This window comes from Aulonocara sp. 'chitande type north' Nkhata Bay, linkage group LG5, assembly GCF_057382095.1.
Source record: "Aulonocara sp. 'chitande type north' Nkhata Bay isolate Kocher_YH1m ecotype deep benthic linkage group LG5, A_spYH_male_GT1.1, whole genome shotgun sequence".
In the NCBI taxonomy this organism is placed as follows: domain Eukaryota; kingdom Metazoa; phylum Chordata; class Actinopteri; order Cichliformes; family Cichlidae; genus Aulonocara; species Aulonocara sp. 'chitande type north' Nkhata Bay.
In genome coordinates, this window is record NC_141348.1 from 946,588 (window position 1) to 963,627 (window position 17,040).

Consider the following 17,040-nt stretch of genomic DNA (forward strand, 5'->3'; position numbering starts at 1 on the left):
CTGCTGGCTGAGGCCACTTACACCACACCAGGGCCTGTGGCTGCTGGCTGAGGCCACCTACACCACACCAGGGCCTGTGGCTGCTGGCTGAGGCCACCTACACCACACCAGGGCCTGTGGCTGCTGGCTGAGGCCACTTACACCACACCAGTGCCTGTGGCTTCTGGCTGAGGCGACTTACACCACACCAGGGCCTGTGGCTGCTGGCTGAGGCCACTTACACCACACCAAGGCCTGTGGCTCTTGCTCAGGCCACTCACATCACACCAGGCCCTGCGCTTCTGGCCGAGGCCATCTTCACCAAACCAGGCCCTGTGCTCCTTGCTGTGGCCATGTACAACACACCAGGCCCTGTGCTGGTTCCTGAGGCCATCTTCAACAATCCAGGGCCTGTGCTGTTGGATAAATGCCAAACTGAGCCTTTGGGTTAGGGTATTATGCAAACATGCAGGTATGGTTATAGCATTGTCTTCGTAACTTCAGGTACTTGCCACCTAATCACTTGAATCCATAAATTGAGACATTGTGCTGGAGCCAGCAGCTTACGGCCATACCACCCTGAGCACGCCCGACCTCGTCTGATCTCGGAAGCTAAGCAGGGCTGGGCTTGGTTAGTACTTGGATGGGAGACTGCCTGGGAATACCTGGTGCTGTAAGCCTTTCATTTTCATGTCATTGAACCGCTTTTGATCCAGAGAAGGGGTGTATTAAAAGACCAAAAGCAGCTGCCCATTAATGAGGGCACATTAACGACACTGCTTTTGGCTGTTTTCCAATGTCTTGTGCTGCTAGCTGATGCCACCTACACCACACCAGGGCCTGAGTGACCGGCTGGGGCCACTTACACCACATCAGGGCCTGTGGCTCTGGCTGAGGCCACTTACACCACACCAGGGCCTGTGGCTGCTGGCTGAGGCCAGTTACACCACACCAGAGCCTGTGGCTGCTGGCTGAAGCCACTTACACCACACCAGGGCCTTAGTTGCTACTGAGGCCACTTACACCACACCAGGGCCTGTGGCTGCTGGCTGAGGCCACCTACACCACACCAGGGCCTGTGGCTGCTGGCTGAGGCCACTTACACCACACCAGGGCCTGTGGCTGCTGGCTGAAGCCACTTACACCACACCAGGGCCTTAGTTGCTATTGATGCCACTTACACCACACCAGGGCCTGTGGCTGCTGGCTGAGGCCACCTACACCACACCAGGGCCTGTGCTGCTGGCTGAGGCCACTTACACCACACCAGTGCATGTGGCTCCTGGCTGAGGCCACTTACACCACACCAGGGCCTGTGGCTGCTGAATGAGGCCACTTACACCACACCAGGGCCTGTGGCTCTTGCTCAGGCCACTCACATCACACCAGGCCCTGCGCTTCTGGCCGAGGCCATCTTCACCAAACCAGGCCCTGTGGTTCTTGCTCAGGCCACTTACACCACACCAGGGCCTTATTTGCTATTGAGGCCACTTACACCACACCAGGGCCTGTGGCTCTGGCTTAGGCCACTTACACCACACCAGGGCCTGTGGCTCTGGCTTAGGCCACTTACACCACACCAGGGCCTGTGGCACTGGCTGAGGCCACTTAGACCACACCAGGGCCTGTGGCTGCTGGCTGAGGCCACTCATACCACACCAGGGCCTGTGGCTGCTAGCTGAGGCCACTTACACCAAACCAGGGCATGTGGCTGCTTGCTGAGGCCATCTTCACCAAACCAGGCCCTGTGCTGCTTGCTGTGGCCATGTAAAACACACCAGGTCCTGTGCTGGTTCTAGAGGCCATCTTCAACAATCCAGGGCCTGTGCTGTTGGATAAATGCCAAACTGAGCCTTTGGGTTAGGGTATTATGCAAACATGCAGGTATGGTTATAGCATTGTCTTCGTAACTTCAGGTACTTGCCACCTAATCACTTGAATCCATAAATTGAGACATTGTGCTGGAGCCAGCAGCTTACGGCCATACCACCCTGAGCACGACCGACCTCGTCTGATCTCGGAAGCTAAGCAGGGCTGGGCTTGGTTAGTACTTGGATGGGAGACTGCCTGGGAATACCTGGTGCTGTAAGCCTTTCATTTTCATGTCATTGAACCGCTTTTGATCCAGAGAAGGGGTGTATTAAAAGACCAAAAGCAGCTGCCCATTAATGAGGGCACATTAACGACACTGCTTTTGGCTGTTTTCCAATGTCTTGTGCTGCTAGCTGATGCCACCTACACCACACCAGGGCCTGAGTGACCGGCTGGGGCCACTTACACCACATCAGGGCCTGTGGCTCTGGCTGAGGCCACTTACACCACACCAGGGCCTGTGGCTGCTGGCTGAGGCCAGTTACACCACACCAGAGCCTGTGGCTGCTGGCTGAAGCCACTTACACCACACCAGGGCCTTAGTTGCTATTGAGGCCACTTACACCACACCAGGGCCTGTGGCTGCTGGCTGAGGCCACCTACACCACACCAGGGCCTGTGGCTGCTGGCTGAGGCCACTTACACCACACCAGGGCCTGTGGCTGCTGGCTGAAGCCACTTACACCACACCAGGGCCTTAGTTGCTATTGATGCCACTTACACCACACCAGGGCCTGTGGCTGCTGGCTGAGGCCACCTACACCACACCAGGGCCCTTTTGCTGCTGGCTGAGGCCACTTACACCACACCAGTGCATGTGGCTCCTGGCTGAGGCCACTTACACCACACCAGGGCCTGTGGCTGCTGAATGAGGCCACATACACCACACCAGGGCCTGTGGCTCTTGCTCAGGCCACTCACATCACACCAGGCCCTGCGCTTCTGGCCGAGGCCATCTTCACCAAACCAGGCCCTGTGGTTCTTGCTCAGGCCACTTACACCACACCAGGGCCTTATTTGCTATTGAGGCCACTTACACCACACCAGGGCCTGTGGCTCTTGCTCAGGCCACTTACACCACACCAGGGCCTGTGGCTCTTGCTCAGGCCACTCATATCACACCAGGCCCTGTGCTTCTGGCTGAGGCCACTTACACCACACCAGGGCCTGTGGCTGCTGGCTGAGGCCACTTACACCACACCAGGGCCTGTGGCTGCTGGCTGAGGCCACTTACACCACACCAGGGCCTGTGGCTGCTGGCTGAGGCGACTTACACCACACCAGGGCCCTTTTGCTGCTGGCTGAGGCCACTTACACCACACCAGTGCCTGTGGCTTCTGGCTGAGGCGACTTACACCACACCAGGCCCTGCGCTTCTGGCCGAGGCCATCTTCACCAAACCAGGCCCTGTGGCTCTTGCTCAGGCCACTTACACCACACCAGGGCCTGTGGCTCTGGCTTAGGCCACTTACACCACACCAGGGCCTGTGGCACTTGCTCAGGCCACTTACACCACACCAGGGCCTGTGGCTGCTGGCTGAGGCCACTTACACCACACCAGGGCCTGTGGCTCTTACTCAGGCCACTTACACCACACCAGGGCCTGTGGCACTGGCTGAGGCCACTTAGACCACACCAGGGCCTGTGGCTGCTGGCTGAGGCGACTTACACCACACCAGGGCCTGTGGCTGCTGGCTGAGGCCACTTACACCAAACCAGGGCCTGTGGCTGCTTGCTGAGGCCATCTTCACCAAACCAGGCCCTGTGCTGCTTGCTGTGGCCATGTAAAACACACCAGGTCCTGTGCTGGTTCTTGAGGCCATCTTCAACAATCCAGGGCCTGTGCTGTTGGATAAATGCCAAACTGAGCCTCTGTGTTAGGGTATTATGCAAACATGCAGGTATGGTTATAGGATTGTCTTCGTAACTTCAGGTACTTGCCACCTAATCACTTGAATCCATAAATTGAGACATTGTGCTGGAGCCAGCAGCTTTCGGCCATACCACCCTGAGCACGCCCGACCTCGTCTGATCTCGGAAGCTAAGCAGGGCTGGGCTTGGTTAGTACTTGGATGGGAGACTGCTTGGGAATACCTGGTGCTGTAAGCCTTTCATTTTCATGTCATTGAACCGCTTTTGATCCAGAGAAGGGGTGTATTAAAAGACCAAAAGCAGCTCCCCATTAATGAGGGCACATTAACGACATTGCTTTTGGCTGTTTTCCAATGTCTTGTGCTGCTAGCTGATGCCACCTACACCACACCACGGCCTTATTTGCTGGCTGAGGCCACATACACCAAACCAGGGCCTTAGTTGCTATTGAGGCCAATTACACCACACCAGGGCCTGTGGCTCTTGCTCAGGCCACTTACACCACACCAGGGCCTGTGGCTCTTGCTCAGGCCACTTACACCACACCAGGGCCTGTGGCTCTTGCTCAGGCCACTTACACCACACCAGGGCCTGTGGCTCTTTCTCAGGCCACTCATATCACACCAGGCCCTGTGCTTCTGGCTGAGGCAACTTAGACCACACCAGGGCCTGTGGCTGCTGGCTGAGGCCACTTACACCACACCAGGGCCTGTGGCTGCTGGCTGAGGCCATCTACACCACACCAGGGCCTGTGGCTGCTGGCTGAGGCGACTTACACCACACCAGGGCCCTTTTGCTGCTGGCTGAGGCCACTTACACCACACCAGTGCCTGTGGCTTCTGGCTGAGGCGACTTACACCACACCAGGGCCTGTGGCTGCTGGCTGAGGCCACTTACACCACACCAGGGCCTGTGGCTGCTGGCTTAGGCCACCTACACCACACCAGGGCCTTAGTTGCTATTGAGGCCAATTACACCACACCATGGTCTGTGGCTCTTGCTCAGGCCACTTACACCACACCAGGGCCTGTGGCACTGGCTGAGGCCACTTACACCACACCAGGGCCTGTGGCTGCTGGCTGAGGCGACTTACACCACACCAGGGCCCTTTTGCTGCTGGCTGAGGCCACTTACACCACACCAGTGCCTGTGGCTTCTGGCTGAGGCGACTTACACCACACCAGGGCCTGTGGCTGCTGGCTGATGCCACCTACACCACACCAGGGCCTGAGTGACCGGCTGGGGCCACTTACACCACATCAGGGCCTGTGGCTGCTGGCTGAGGCCAGTTACACCACACCAGAGCCTGTGGCTGCTGGCTGAAGCCACTTACACCACACCAGGGCCTTAGTTGCTATTGAGGCCACTTACACCACACCAGGGCCTGTGGCTGCTGGCTGAGGCCACCTACACCACACCAGGGCCCTTTTGCTGCTGGCTGAGGCCACTTACACCACACCAGTGCCTGTGGCTTCTGGCTGAGGCCACTTACACCACACCAGGGCCTGTGGCTGCTGGCTGAGGCCACTTACACCACACCAGGGCCTGTGGCTCTTGCTCAGGCCACTCACATCACACCAGGCCCTGCGCTTCTGGCCGAGGCCATCTTCACCAAACCAGGCCCTGTGGTTCTTGCTCAGGCCACTTACACCACACCAGGGCCTGTGGCACTTGCTCAGGCCACTTACACCACACCAGGGCCTGTGGCTGCTGGCTGAGGCCACTTACACCACACCAGGGCCTGTGGCTCTTGCTCAGGCCACTTACACCACACCAGGGCATTAGTTGCTATTGAGGCCAATTACACCACACCAGGGTCTGTGGCTCTTGCTCAGGCCACTTACACCACACCAGGGCCTGTGGCTCTTGCTCAGGCCACTTACACCACACCAGGGCCTGTGGCTGCTGGCTGTGGCCACTTACACCACACCAGGGCCTGTGGCTGCTGGCTGAGGCCACCTACACCACACCAGGGCCTTAGTTGCTATTGAGGCCAATTACACCACACCAGGGTATGTGGCTCTTGCTCAGGCCACTTACACCACACCAGGGCCTTAGTTGCTATTGAGGCCAATTACACCACACCAGGGCCTGTGGCTCTTGCTCAGGCCACTCACATCACACCAGGCCCTGCGCTTCTGGCCGAGGCCATCTTCACCAAACCAGGCCCTGTGCTGCTAGCTGTGGCCATGTACAACACACCAGGCCCTGTGCTGGTTCCCGAGGCCATCTTCAACAATCCAGGGCCTGTGCTGTTGGATAAATGCTAAACTGAGCCTTTGGGTTAGGGTATTATGCAAACATGAAGGTAGGGTTATAGGATTGTCTTCGTAACTTCAGGTACTTGCCACCTAATCACCTGAATCCATAAATTGAGACATTGTGCTGGGGCCAGCAGCTTACGGCCATACCACCCTGAGCACGCCCGACCTCGTCTGATCTCGGAAGCCGAGAAGGGCTGGGCTTGGTTAGTACTTGGATGGGAGACTGCCTGGGAATACCTGGTGCTGTAAGCCTTTCATTTTAATGTCATTGAACCGCTTTTGATCCAGAGAAGGGGTGTATTAAAAGACCAAAAGCAGCTGCCCATTAATGAGGGCACATTAACGACATTGCTTTTGGCTGTTTTCCAATGTCTTGTGCTGCTAGCTGATGCCACCTACACCACACCAGGGCCTGAGTGACCGGCTGGGGCCACTTACACCACATCAGGGCCTGTGGCTCTGGCTGAGGCCACTTACACCACACCAGGGCCTTAGTTGCTATTGAGGCCAATTACACCACACCATGGTCTGTGGCTCTTGCTCAGGCCACTTACACCACACCAGGGCCTGTGGCACTGGCCGAGGCCACTTACACCACACCAGGGCCTGTGGCTGCTGGCTGAGGCCACTTACACCACACAAGGGCTTGTGGCTGCTGGCTGAGGCCACCTACACCACACCAGGGCCTGTGGCTGCTGGCTGAGGCCACCTACACCACACCAGGGCCTGTGGCTCTTGCTCAGGCCACTTACACCACACCAGGGCCTGTGGCTCTTGCTCAGGCCACTTACACCACACCAGGGCCTGTGGCTCTTGCTCAGGCCACTCATATCACACCAGGCCCTGTGCTTCTGGCTGAGGCCACTTACACCACACCAGGGCCTGTGGCTGCTGGCTGAGGCCACTTACACCACACCAGGGCCTGTGGCTGCTGGCTGAGGCCATCTACACCACACCAGGGCCTGTGGCTGCTGGCTGAGGCGACTTACACCACACCAGGGCCCTTTTGCTGCTGGCTGAGGCCACTTACACCACACCAGTGCCTGTGGCTTCTGGCTGAGGCGACTTACACCACACCAGGGCCTGTGGCTGCTGGCTGAGGCCACTTACACCACACCAGGGCCTGTGGCTCTTGCTCAGGCCACTCACATCACACCAGGCCCTGCGCTTCTGGCCGAGGCCATCTTCACCAAACCAGGCCCTGTGGCTCTTGCTCAGGCCACTTACACCACACCAGGGCCTGTGGCTGCTGGCTGAGGCCACTTACACCACACCAGGGCCTGTGGCTGGTGGCTGAGGCCACCTACACCACACCAGGGCCTGTGGCTGCTGGCTGAGGCGACTTACACCACACCAGGGCCCTTTTGCTGCTGGCTGAGGCCACTTACACCACACCAGTGCCTGTGGCTTCTGTCTGAGGCGACTTACACCACACCAGGGCCTGTGGCTGCTGGCTGAGGCCAATTACACCACACAAGGGCTTGTGGCTGCTGGCTGAGGCGACTTACACCACACCAGGGCCTGTGGCTGCTGGCTGAGGCCAATTACACCACACAAGGGTCTGTGGCTCTTGCTCAGGCCACTTACACCACACCAGGGCCTGTGGCTGCTGGCTGAGGCCACTTACACCACACCAGGGCCTGTGGCTGGTGGCTGAGGCCACCTACACCACACCAGGGCCTGTGGCTGCTGGCTGAGGCGACTTACACCACACCAGGGCCCTTTTGCTGCTGGCTGAGGCCACTTACACCACACCAGTGCCTGTGGCTTCTGTCTGAGGCGACTTACACCACACCAGGGCCTGTGGCTGCTGGCTGAGGCCAATTACACCACACCAGGGTCTGTGGCTCTTGATCAGGCCACTTACACCACACCAGGGCCTGTGGCACTGGCTGAGGCCACTTACACCACACCAGGGCCTGTGGCTGCTGGCTGAGGCCACTTACACCACACCAGGGCCTGTGGCTGCTGGCTGAGGCCACTTACACCACACCAGGGCCTGTGGCTGCTGGCTGAGGCCACCTACACCACACCAGGGCCTGTGGCTGCTGGCTGAGGCGACTTACACCACACCAGGGCCCTTTTGCTGCTGGCTGAGGCCACTTACACCACACCAGTGCCTGTGGCTTCTGGCTGAGGCGACTTACACCACACCAGGGCCTGTGGCTGCTGGCTGATGCCACCTACACCACACCAGGGCCTGAGTGACCGGCTGGGGCCACTTACACCACACCAGGGCCTGTGGCTCTTGCTCAGGCCACTCACATCACACCAGGCCCTGCGCTTCTGGCCGAGGCCATCTTCACCAAACCAGGCCCTGTGGTTCTTGCTCAGGCCACTTACACCACACCAGGGCCTGTGGCACTTGCTCAGGCCACTTACACCACACCAGGGCCTGTGGCTGCTGGCTGAGGCCACTTACACCACACCAGGGCCTGTAGCTCTTGCTCAGGCCACTTACACCACACCAGGGCCTGTGGCTGCTGGCTGAGGCCACTTACACCACACCAGGGCCTGTGGCTGCTGGCTGAGGCCACCTACACCACACCAGGGCCTGTGGCTGCTGGCTGAGGCCACCTACACCACACCAGGGCCTGTGGCTGCTGGCTGAGGCCACTTACACCACACCAGTGCCTGTGGCTTCTGGCTGAGGCGACTTACACCACACCAGGGCCTGTGGCTGCTGGCTGAGGCCACTTACACCACACCAGTGCCTGTGGCTTCTGTCTGAGGCGACTTACACCACACCAGGGCCTGTGGCTGCTGGCTGAGGCCAATTACACCACACAAGGGCTTGTGGCTGCTGGCTGAGGCGACTTACACCACACCAGGGCCTGTGGCTGCTGGCTGAGGCCAATTACACCACACCAGGGTCTGTGGCTCTTGCTCAGGCCACTTACACCACACCAGGGCCTGTGGCTGCTGGCTGAGGCCACTTACACCACACCAGGGCCTGTGGCTGGTGGCTGAGGCCACCTACACCACACCAGGGCCTGTGGCTGCTGGCTGAGGCGACTTACACCACACCAGGGCCCTTTTGCTGCTGGCTGAGGCCACTTACACCACACCAGTGCCTGTGGCTTCTGTCTGAGGCGACTTACACCACACCAGGGCCTGTGGCTGCTGGCTGAGGCCAATTACACCACACCAGGGTCTGTGGCTCTTGCTCAGGCCACTTACACCACACCAGGGCCTGTGGCACTGGCTGAGGCCACTTACACCACACCAGGGCCTGTGGCTGCTGGCTGAGGCCACTTACACCACACCAGGGCCTGTGGCTGCTGGCTGAGGCCACTTACACCACACCAGGGCCTGTGGCTGCTGGCTGAGGCCACCTACACCACACCAGGGCCTGTGGCTGCTGGCTGAGGCGACTTACACCACACCAGGGCCCTTTTGCTGCTGGCTGAGGCCACTTACACCACACCAGTGCCTGTGGCTTCTGGCTGAGGCGACTTACACCACACCAGGGCCTGTGGCTGCTGGCTGATGCCACCTACACCACACCAGGGCCTGAGTGACCGGCTGGGGCCACTTACACCACACCAGGGCCTGTGGCTCTTGCCCAGGCCACTCACATCACACCAGGCCCTGCGCTTCTGGCCGAGGCCATCTTCACCAAACCAGGCCCTGTGGTTCTTGCTCAGGCCACTTACACCACACCAGGGCCTGTGGCACTTGCTCAGGCCACTTACACCACACCAGGGCCTGTGGCTGCTGGCTGAGGCCACTTACACCACACCAGGGCCTGTGGCTCTTGCTCAGGCCACTTACACCACACCAGGGCCTGTGGCTGCTGGCTGAGGCCACTTACACCACACCAGGGCCTGTGGCTGCTGGCTGAGGCCACCTACACCACACCAGGGCCTGTGGCTGCTGGCTGAGGCCACCTACACCACACCAGGGCCTGTGGCTGCTGGCTGAGGCCACTTACACCACACCAGTGCCTGTGGCTTCTGGCTGAGGCGACTTACACCACACCAGGGCCTGTGGCTGCTGGCTGAGGCCACTTACACCACACCAAGGCCTGTGGCTCTTGCTCAGGCCACTCACATCACACCAGGCCCTGCGCTTCTGGCCGAGGCCATCTTCACCAAACCAGGCCCTGTGCTCCTTGCTGTGGCCATGTACAACACACCAGGCCCTGTGCTGGTTCCTGAGGCCATCTTCAACAATCCAGGGCCTGTGCTGTTGGATAAATGCCAAACTGAGCCTTTGGGTTAGGGTATTATGCAAACATGCAGGTATGGTTATAGCATTGTCTTCGTAACTTCAGGTACTTGCCACCTAATCACTTGAATCCATAAATTGAGACATTGTGCTGGAGCCAGCAGCTTACGGCCATACCACCCTGAGCACGCCCGACCTCGTCTGATCTCGGAAGCTAAGCAGGGCTGGGCTTGGTTAGTACTTGGATGGGAGACTGCCTGGGAATACCTGGTGCTGTAAGCCTTTCATTTTCATGTCATTAAACCGCTTTTGATCCAGAGAAGGGGTGTATTAAAAGACCAAAAGCAGCTGCCCATTAATGAGGGCACATTAACGACACTGCTTTTGGCTGTTTTCCAATGTCTTGTGCTGCTAGCTGATGCCACCTACACCACACCAGGGCCTGAGTGACCGGCTGGGGCCACTTACACCACATCAGGGCCTGTGGCTCTGGCTGAGGCCACTTACACCACACCAGGGCCTGTGGCTGCTGGCTGAGGCCAGTTACACCACACCAGAGCCTGTGGCTGCTGGCTGAAGCCACTTACACCACACCAGGGCCTTAGTTGCTACTGAGGCCACTTACACCACACCAGGGCCTGTGGCTGCTGGCTGAGGCCACCTACACCACACCAGGGCCTGTGGCTGCTGGCTGAGGCCACTTACACCACACCAGGGCCTGTGGCTGCTGGCTGAAGCCACTTACACCACACCAGGGCCTTAGTTGCTATTGATGCCACTTACACCACACCAGGGCCTGTGGCTGCTGGCTGAGGCCACCTACACCACACCAGGGCCTGTGCTGCTGGCTGAGGCCACTTACACCACACCAGTGCATGTGGCTCCTGGCTGAGGCCACTTACACCACACCAGGGCCTGTGGCTGCTGAATGAGGCCACTTACACCACACCAGGGCCTGTGGCTCTTGCTCAGGCCACTCACATCACACCAGGCCCTGCGCTTCTGGCCGAGGCCATCTTCACCAAACCAGGCCCTGTGGTTCTTGCTCAGGCCACTTACACCACACCAGGGCCTTATTTGCTATTGAGGCCACTTACACCACACCAGTGCCTGTGGCTCTGGCTTAGGCCACTTACACCACACCAGGGCCTGTGGCTCTGGCTTAGGCCACTTACACCACACCAGGGCCTGTGGCACTGGCTGAGGCCACTTAGACCACACCAGGGCCTGTGGCTGCTGGCTGAGGCCACTCATACCACACCAGGGCCTGTGGCTGCTAGCTGAGGCCACTTACACCAAACCAGGGCATGTGGCTGCTTGCTGAGGCCATCTTCACCAAACCAGGCCCTGTGCTGCTTGCTGTGGCCATGTAAAACACACCAGGTCCTGTGCTGGTTCTAGAGGCCATCTTCAACAATCCAGGGCCTGTGCTGTTGGATAAATGCCAAACTGAGCCTTTGGGTTAGGGTATTATGCAAACATGCAGGTATGGTTATAGCATTGTCTTCGTAACTTCAGGTACTTGCCACCTAATCACTTGAATCCATAAATTGAGACATTGTGCTGGAGCCAGCAGCTTACGGCCATACCACCCTGAGCACGACCGACCTCGTCTGATCTCGGAAGCTAAGCAGGGCTGGGCTTGGTTAGTACTTGGATGGGAGACTGCCTGGGAATACCTGGTGCTGTAAGCCTTCCATTTTCATGTCATTGAACCGCTTTTGATCCAGAGAAGGGGTGTATTAAAAGACCAAAAGCAGCTGCCCATTAATGAGGGCACATTAACGACACTGCTTTTGGCTGTTTTCCAATGTCTTGTGCTGCTAGCTGATGCCACCTACACCACACCAGGGCCTGAGTGACCGGCTGGGGCCACTTACACCACATCAGGGCCTGTGGCTCTGGCTGAGGCCACTTACACCACACCAGGGCCTGTGGCTGCTGGCTGAGGCCAGTTACACCACACCAGAGCCTGTGGCTGCTGGCTGAAGCCACTTACACCACACCAGGGCCTTAGTTGCTATTGAGGCCACTTACACCACACCAGGGCCTGTGGCTGCTGGCTGAGGCCACCTACACCACACCAGGGCCTGTGGCTGCTGGCTGAGGCCACTTACACCACACCAGGGCCTGTGGCTGCTGGCTGAAGCCACTTACACCACACCAGGGCCTTAGTTGCTATTGATGCCACTTACACCACACCAGGGCCTGTGGCTGCTGGCTGAGGCCACCTACACCACACCAGGGCCCTTTTGCTGCTGGCTGAGGCCACTTACACCACACCAGTGCATGTGGCTCCTGGCTGAGGCCACTTACACCACACCAGGGCCTGTGGCTGCTGAATGAGGCCACATACACCACACCAGGGCCTGTGGCTCTTGCTCAGGCCACTCACATCACACCAGGCCCTGCGCTTCTGGCCGAGGCCATCTTCACCAAACCAGGCCCTGTGGTTCTTGCTCAGGCCACTTACACCACACCAGGGCCTTATTTGCTATTGAGGCCACTTACACCACACCAGGGCCTGTGGCTCTTGCTCAGGCCACTTACACCACACCAGGGCCTGTGGCTCTTGCTCAGGCCACTCATATCACACCAGGCCCTGTGCTTCTGGCTGAGGCCACTTACACCACACCAGGGCCTGTGGCTGCTGGCTGAGGCCACTTACACCACACCAGGGCCTGTGGCTGCTGGCTGAGGCCACTTACACCACACCAGGGCCTGTGGCTGCTGGCTGAGGCGACTTACACCACACCAGGGCCCTTTTGCTGCTGGCTGAGGCCACTTACACCACACCAGTGCCTGTGGCTTCTGGCTGAGGCGACTTACACCACACCAGGCCCTGCGCTTCTGGCCGAGGCCATCTTCACCAAACCAGGCCCTGTGGCTCTTGCTCAGGCCACTTACACCACACCAGGGCCTGTGGCTCTGGCTTAGGCCACTTACACCACACCAGGGCCTGTGGCACTTGCTCAGGCCACTTACACCACACCAGGGCCTGTGGCTGCTGGCTGAGGCCACTTACACCACACCAGGGCCTGTGGCTCTTACTCAGGCCACTTACACCACACCAGGGCCTGTGGCACTGGCTGAGGCCACTTAGACCACACCAGGGCCTGTGGCTGCTGGCTGAGGCGACTTACACCACACCAGGGCCTGTGGCTGCTGGCTGAGGCCACTTACACCAAACCAGGGCCTGTGGCTGCTTGCTGAGGCCATCTTCACCAAACCAGGCCCTGTGCTGCTTGCTGTGGCCATGTAAAACACACCAGGTCCTGTGCTGGTTCTTGAGGCCATCTTCAACAATCCAGGGCCTGTGCTGTTGGATAAATGCCAAACTGAGCCTCTGTGTTAGGGTATTATGCAAACATGCAGGTATGGTTATAGGATTGTCTTCGTAACTTCAGGTACTTGCCACCTAATCACTTGAATCCATAAATTGAGACATTGTGCTGGAGCCAGCAGCTTTCGGCCATACCACCCTGAGCACGCCCGACCTCGTCTGATCTCGGAAGCTAAGCAGGGCTGGGCTTGGTTAGTACTTGGATGGGAGACTGCTTGGGAATACCTGGTGCTGTAAGCCTTTCATTTTCATGTCATTGAACCGCTTTTGATCCAGAGAAGGGGTGTATTAAAAGACCAAAAGCAGCTCCCCATTAATGAGGGCACATTAACGACATTGCTTTTGGCTGTTTTCCAATGTCTTGTGCTGCTAGCTGATGCCACCTACACCACACCACGGCCTTATTTGCTGGCTGAGGCCACATACACCAAACCAGGGCCTTAGTTGCTATTGAGGCCAATTACACCACACCAGGGCCTGTGGCTCTTGCTCAGGCCACTTACACCACACCAGGGCCTGTGGCTCTTGCTCAGGCCACTTACACCACACCAGGGCCTGTGGCTCTTGCTCAGGCCACTTACACCACACCAGGGCCTGTGGCTCTTTCTCAGGCCACTCATATCACACCAGGCCCTGTGCTTCTGGCTGAGGCAACTTAGACCACACCAGGGCCTGTGGCTGCTGGCTGAGGCCACTTACACCACACCAGGGCCTGTGGCTGCTGGCTGAGGCCATCTACACCACACCAGGGCCTGTGGCTGCTGGCTGAGGCGACTTACACCACACCAGGGCCCTTTTGCTGCTGGCTGAGGCCACTTACACCACACCAGTGCCTGTGGCTTCTGGCTGAGGCGACTTACACCACACCAGGGCCTGTGGCTGCTGGCTGAGGCCACTTACACCACACCAGGGCCTGTGGCTGCTGGCTTAGGCCACCTACACCACACCAGGGCCTTAGTTGCTATTGAGGCCAATTACACCACACCATGGTCTGTGGCTCTTGCTCAGGCCACTTACACCACACCAGGGCCTGTGGCACTGGCTGAGGCCACTTACACCACACCAGGGCCTGTGGCTGCTGGCTGAGGCGACTTACACCACACCAGGGCCCTTTTGCTGCTGGCTGAGGCCACTTACACCACACCAGTGCCTGTGGCTTCTGGCTGAGGCGACTTACACCACACCAGGGCCTGTGGCTGCTGGCTGATGCCACCTACACCACACCAGGGCCTGAGTGACCGGCTGGGGCCACTTACACCACATCAGGGCCTGTGGCTGCTGGCTGAGGCCAGTTACACCACACCAGAGCCTGTGGCTGCTGGCTGAAGCCACTTACACCACACCAGGGCCTTAGTTGCTATTGAGGCCACTTACACCACACCAGGGCCTGTGGCTGCTGGCTGAGGCCACCTACACCACACCAGGGCCCTTTTGCTGCTGGCTGAGGCCACTTACACCACACCAGTGCCTGTGGCTTCTGGCTGAGGCCACTTACACCACACCAGGGCCTGTGGCTGCTGGCTGAGGCCACTTACACCACACCAGGGCCTGTGGCTCTTGCTCAGGCCACTCACATCACACCAGGCCCTGCGCTTCTGGCCGAGGCCATCTTCACCAAACCAGGCCCTGTGGTTCTTGCTCAGGCCACTTACACCACACCAGGGCCTGTGGCACTTGCTCAGGCCACTTACACCACACCAGGGCCTGTGGCTGCTGGCTGAGGCCACTTACACCACACCAGGGCCTGTGGCTCTTGCTCAGGCCACTTACACCACACCAGGGCATTAGTTGCTATTGAGGCCAATTACACCACACCAGGGTCTGTGGCTCTTGCTCAGGCCACTTACACCACACCAGGGCCTGTGGCTCTTGCTCAGGCCACTTACACCACACCAGGGCCTGTGGCTGCTGGCTGTGGCCACTTACACCACACCAGGGCCTGTGGCTGCTGGCTGAGGCCACCTACACCACACCAGGGCCTTAGTTGCTATTGAGGCCAATTACACCACACCAGGGTATGTGGCTCTTGCTCAGGCCACTTACACCACACCAGGGCCTTAGTTGCTATTGAGGCCAATTACACCACACCAGGGCCTGTGGCTCTTGCTCAGGCCACTCACATCACACCAGGCCCTGCGCTTCTGGCCGAGGCCATCTTCACCAAACCAGGCCCTGTGCTGCTAGCTGTGGCCATGTACAACACACCAGGCCCTGTGCTGGTTCCCGAGGCCATCTTCAACAATCCAGGGCCTGTGCTGTTGGATAAATGCTAAACTGAGCCTTTGGGTTAGGGTATTATGCAAACATGAAGGTAGGGTTATAGGATTGTCTTCGTAACTTCAGGTACTTGCCACCTAATCACCTGAATCCATAAATTGAGACATTGTGCTGGGGCCAGCAGCTTACGGCCATACCACCCTGAGCACGCCCGACCTCGTCTGATCTCGGAAGCCGAGAAGGGCTGGGCTTGGTTAGTACTTGGATGGGAGACTGCCTGGGAATACCTGGTGCTGTAAGCCTTTCATTTTAATGTCATTGAACCGCTTTTGATCCAGAGAAGGGGTGTATTAAAAGACCAAAAGCAGCTGCCCATTAATGAGGGCACATTAACGACATTGCTTTTGGCTGTTTTCCAATGTCTTGTGCTGCTAGCTGATGCCACCTACACCACACCAGGGCCTGAGTGACCGGCTGGGGCCACTTACACCACATCAGGGCCTGTGGCTCTGGCTGAGGCCACTTACACCACACCAGGGCCTTAGTTGCTATTGAGGCCAATTACACCACACCATGGTCTGTGGCTCTTGCTCAGGCCACTTACACCACACCAGGGCCTGTGGCACTGGCCGAGGCCACTTACACCACACCAGGGCCTGTGGCTGCTGGCTGAGGCCACTTACACCACACAAGGGCTTGTGGCTGCTGGCTGAGGCCACCTACACCACACCAGGGCCTGTGGCTGCTGGCTGAGGCCACCTACACCACACCAGGGCCTGTGGCTCTTGCTCAGGCCACTTACACCACACCAGGGCCTGTGGCTCTTGCTCAGGCCACTTACACCACACCAGGGCCTGTGGCTCTTGCTCAGGCCACTCATATCACACCAGGCCCTGTGCTTCTGGCTGAGGCCACTTACACCACACCAGGGCCTGTGGCTGCTGGCTGAGGCCACTTACACCACACCAGGGCCTGTGGCTGCTGGCTGAGGCCATCTACACCACACCAGGGCCTGTGGCTGCTGGCTGAGGCGACTTACACCACACCAGGGCCCTTTTGCTGCTGGCTGAGGCCACTTACACCACACCAGTGCATGTGGCTCCTGGCTGAGGCCACTTACACCACACCAGGGCCTGTGGCTGCTGAATGAGGCCACTTACACCACACCAGGGCCTGTGGCTCTTGCTCAGGCCACTCACATCACACCAGGCCCTGCGCTTCTGGCCGAGGCCATCTTCACCAAACCAGGCCCTGTGGTTCTTGCTCAGGCCACTTACACCACACCAGGGCCTTATTTGCTATTGAGGCCACTTACACCACACC

At 58.7% G+C, this 17,040-nt stretch overlaps 2 non-coding genes and 6 pseudogenes across 2 annotated transcripts; all 8 read left to right on the forward strand.

Moving 5' to 3' along the window:
* The first annotated feature begins 540 nt into the window (after positions 1-540).
* Positions 541-659, forward strand: LOC147329346 (5S ribosomal RNA). The gene has a single exon (XR_015129450.1). It is a non-coding gene; the product is annotated as a 5S ribosomal RNA (ribosomal RNA).
* A 1,293-nt stretch (positions 660-1,952) lies between these two features.
* On the forward strand, positions 1,953-2,071 carry LOC147329347 (5S ribosomal RNA; annotated as a pseudogene).
* A 1,770-nt stretch (positions 2,072-3,841) lies between these two features.
* On the forward strand, positions 3,842-3,960 carry LOC147329348 (5S ribosomal RNA; annotated as a pseudogene).
* Positions 3,961-6,120: 2,160 nt separating this feature from the next.
* LOC147329349 (5S ribosomal RNA) lies at positions 6,121-6,239 on the forward strand (annotated as a pseudogene).
* Positions 6,240-10,320: 4,081 nt separating this feature from the next.
* LOC147329350 (5S ribosomal RNA) lies at positions 10,321-10,439 on the forward strand. The gene has a single exon (XR_015129453.1). It is a non-coding gene; the product is annotated as a 5S ribosomal RNA (ribosomal RNA).
* A 1,293-nt stretch (positions 10,440-11,732) lies between these two features.
* LOC147329351 (5S ribosomal RNA) lies at positions 11,733-11,851 on the forward strand (annotated as a pseudogene).
* Positions 11,852-13,621: 1,770 nt separating this feature from the next.
* Positions 13,622-13,740, forward strand: LOC147329352 (5S ribosomal RNA; annotated as a pseudogene).
* Positions 13,741-15,900: 2,160 nt separating this feature from the next.
* On the forward strand, positions 15,901-16,019 carry LOC147329353 (5S ribosomal RNA; annotated as a pseudogene).
* The last annotated feature ends 1,021 nt before the right edge of the window (positions 16,020-17,040 follow it).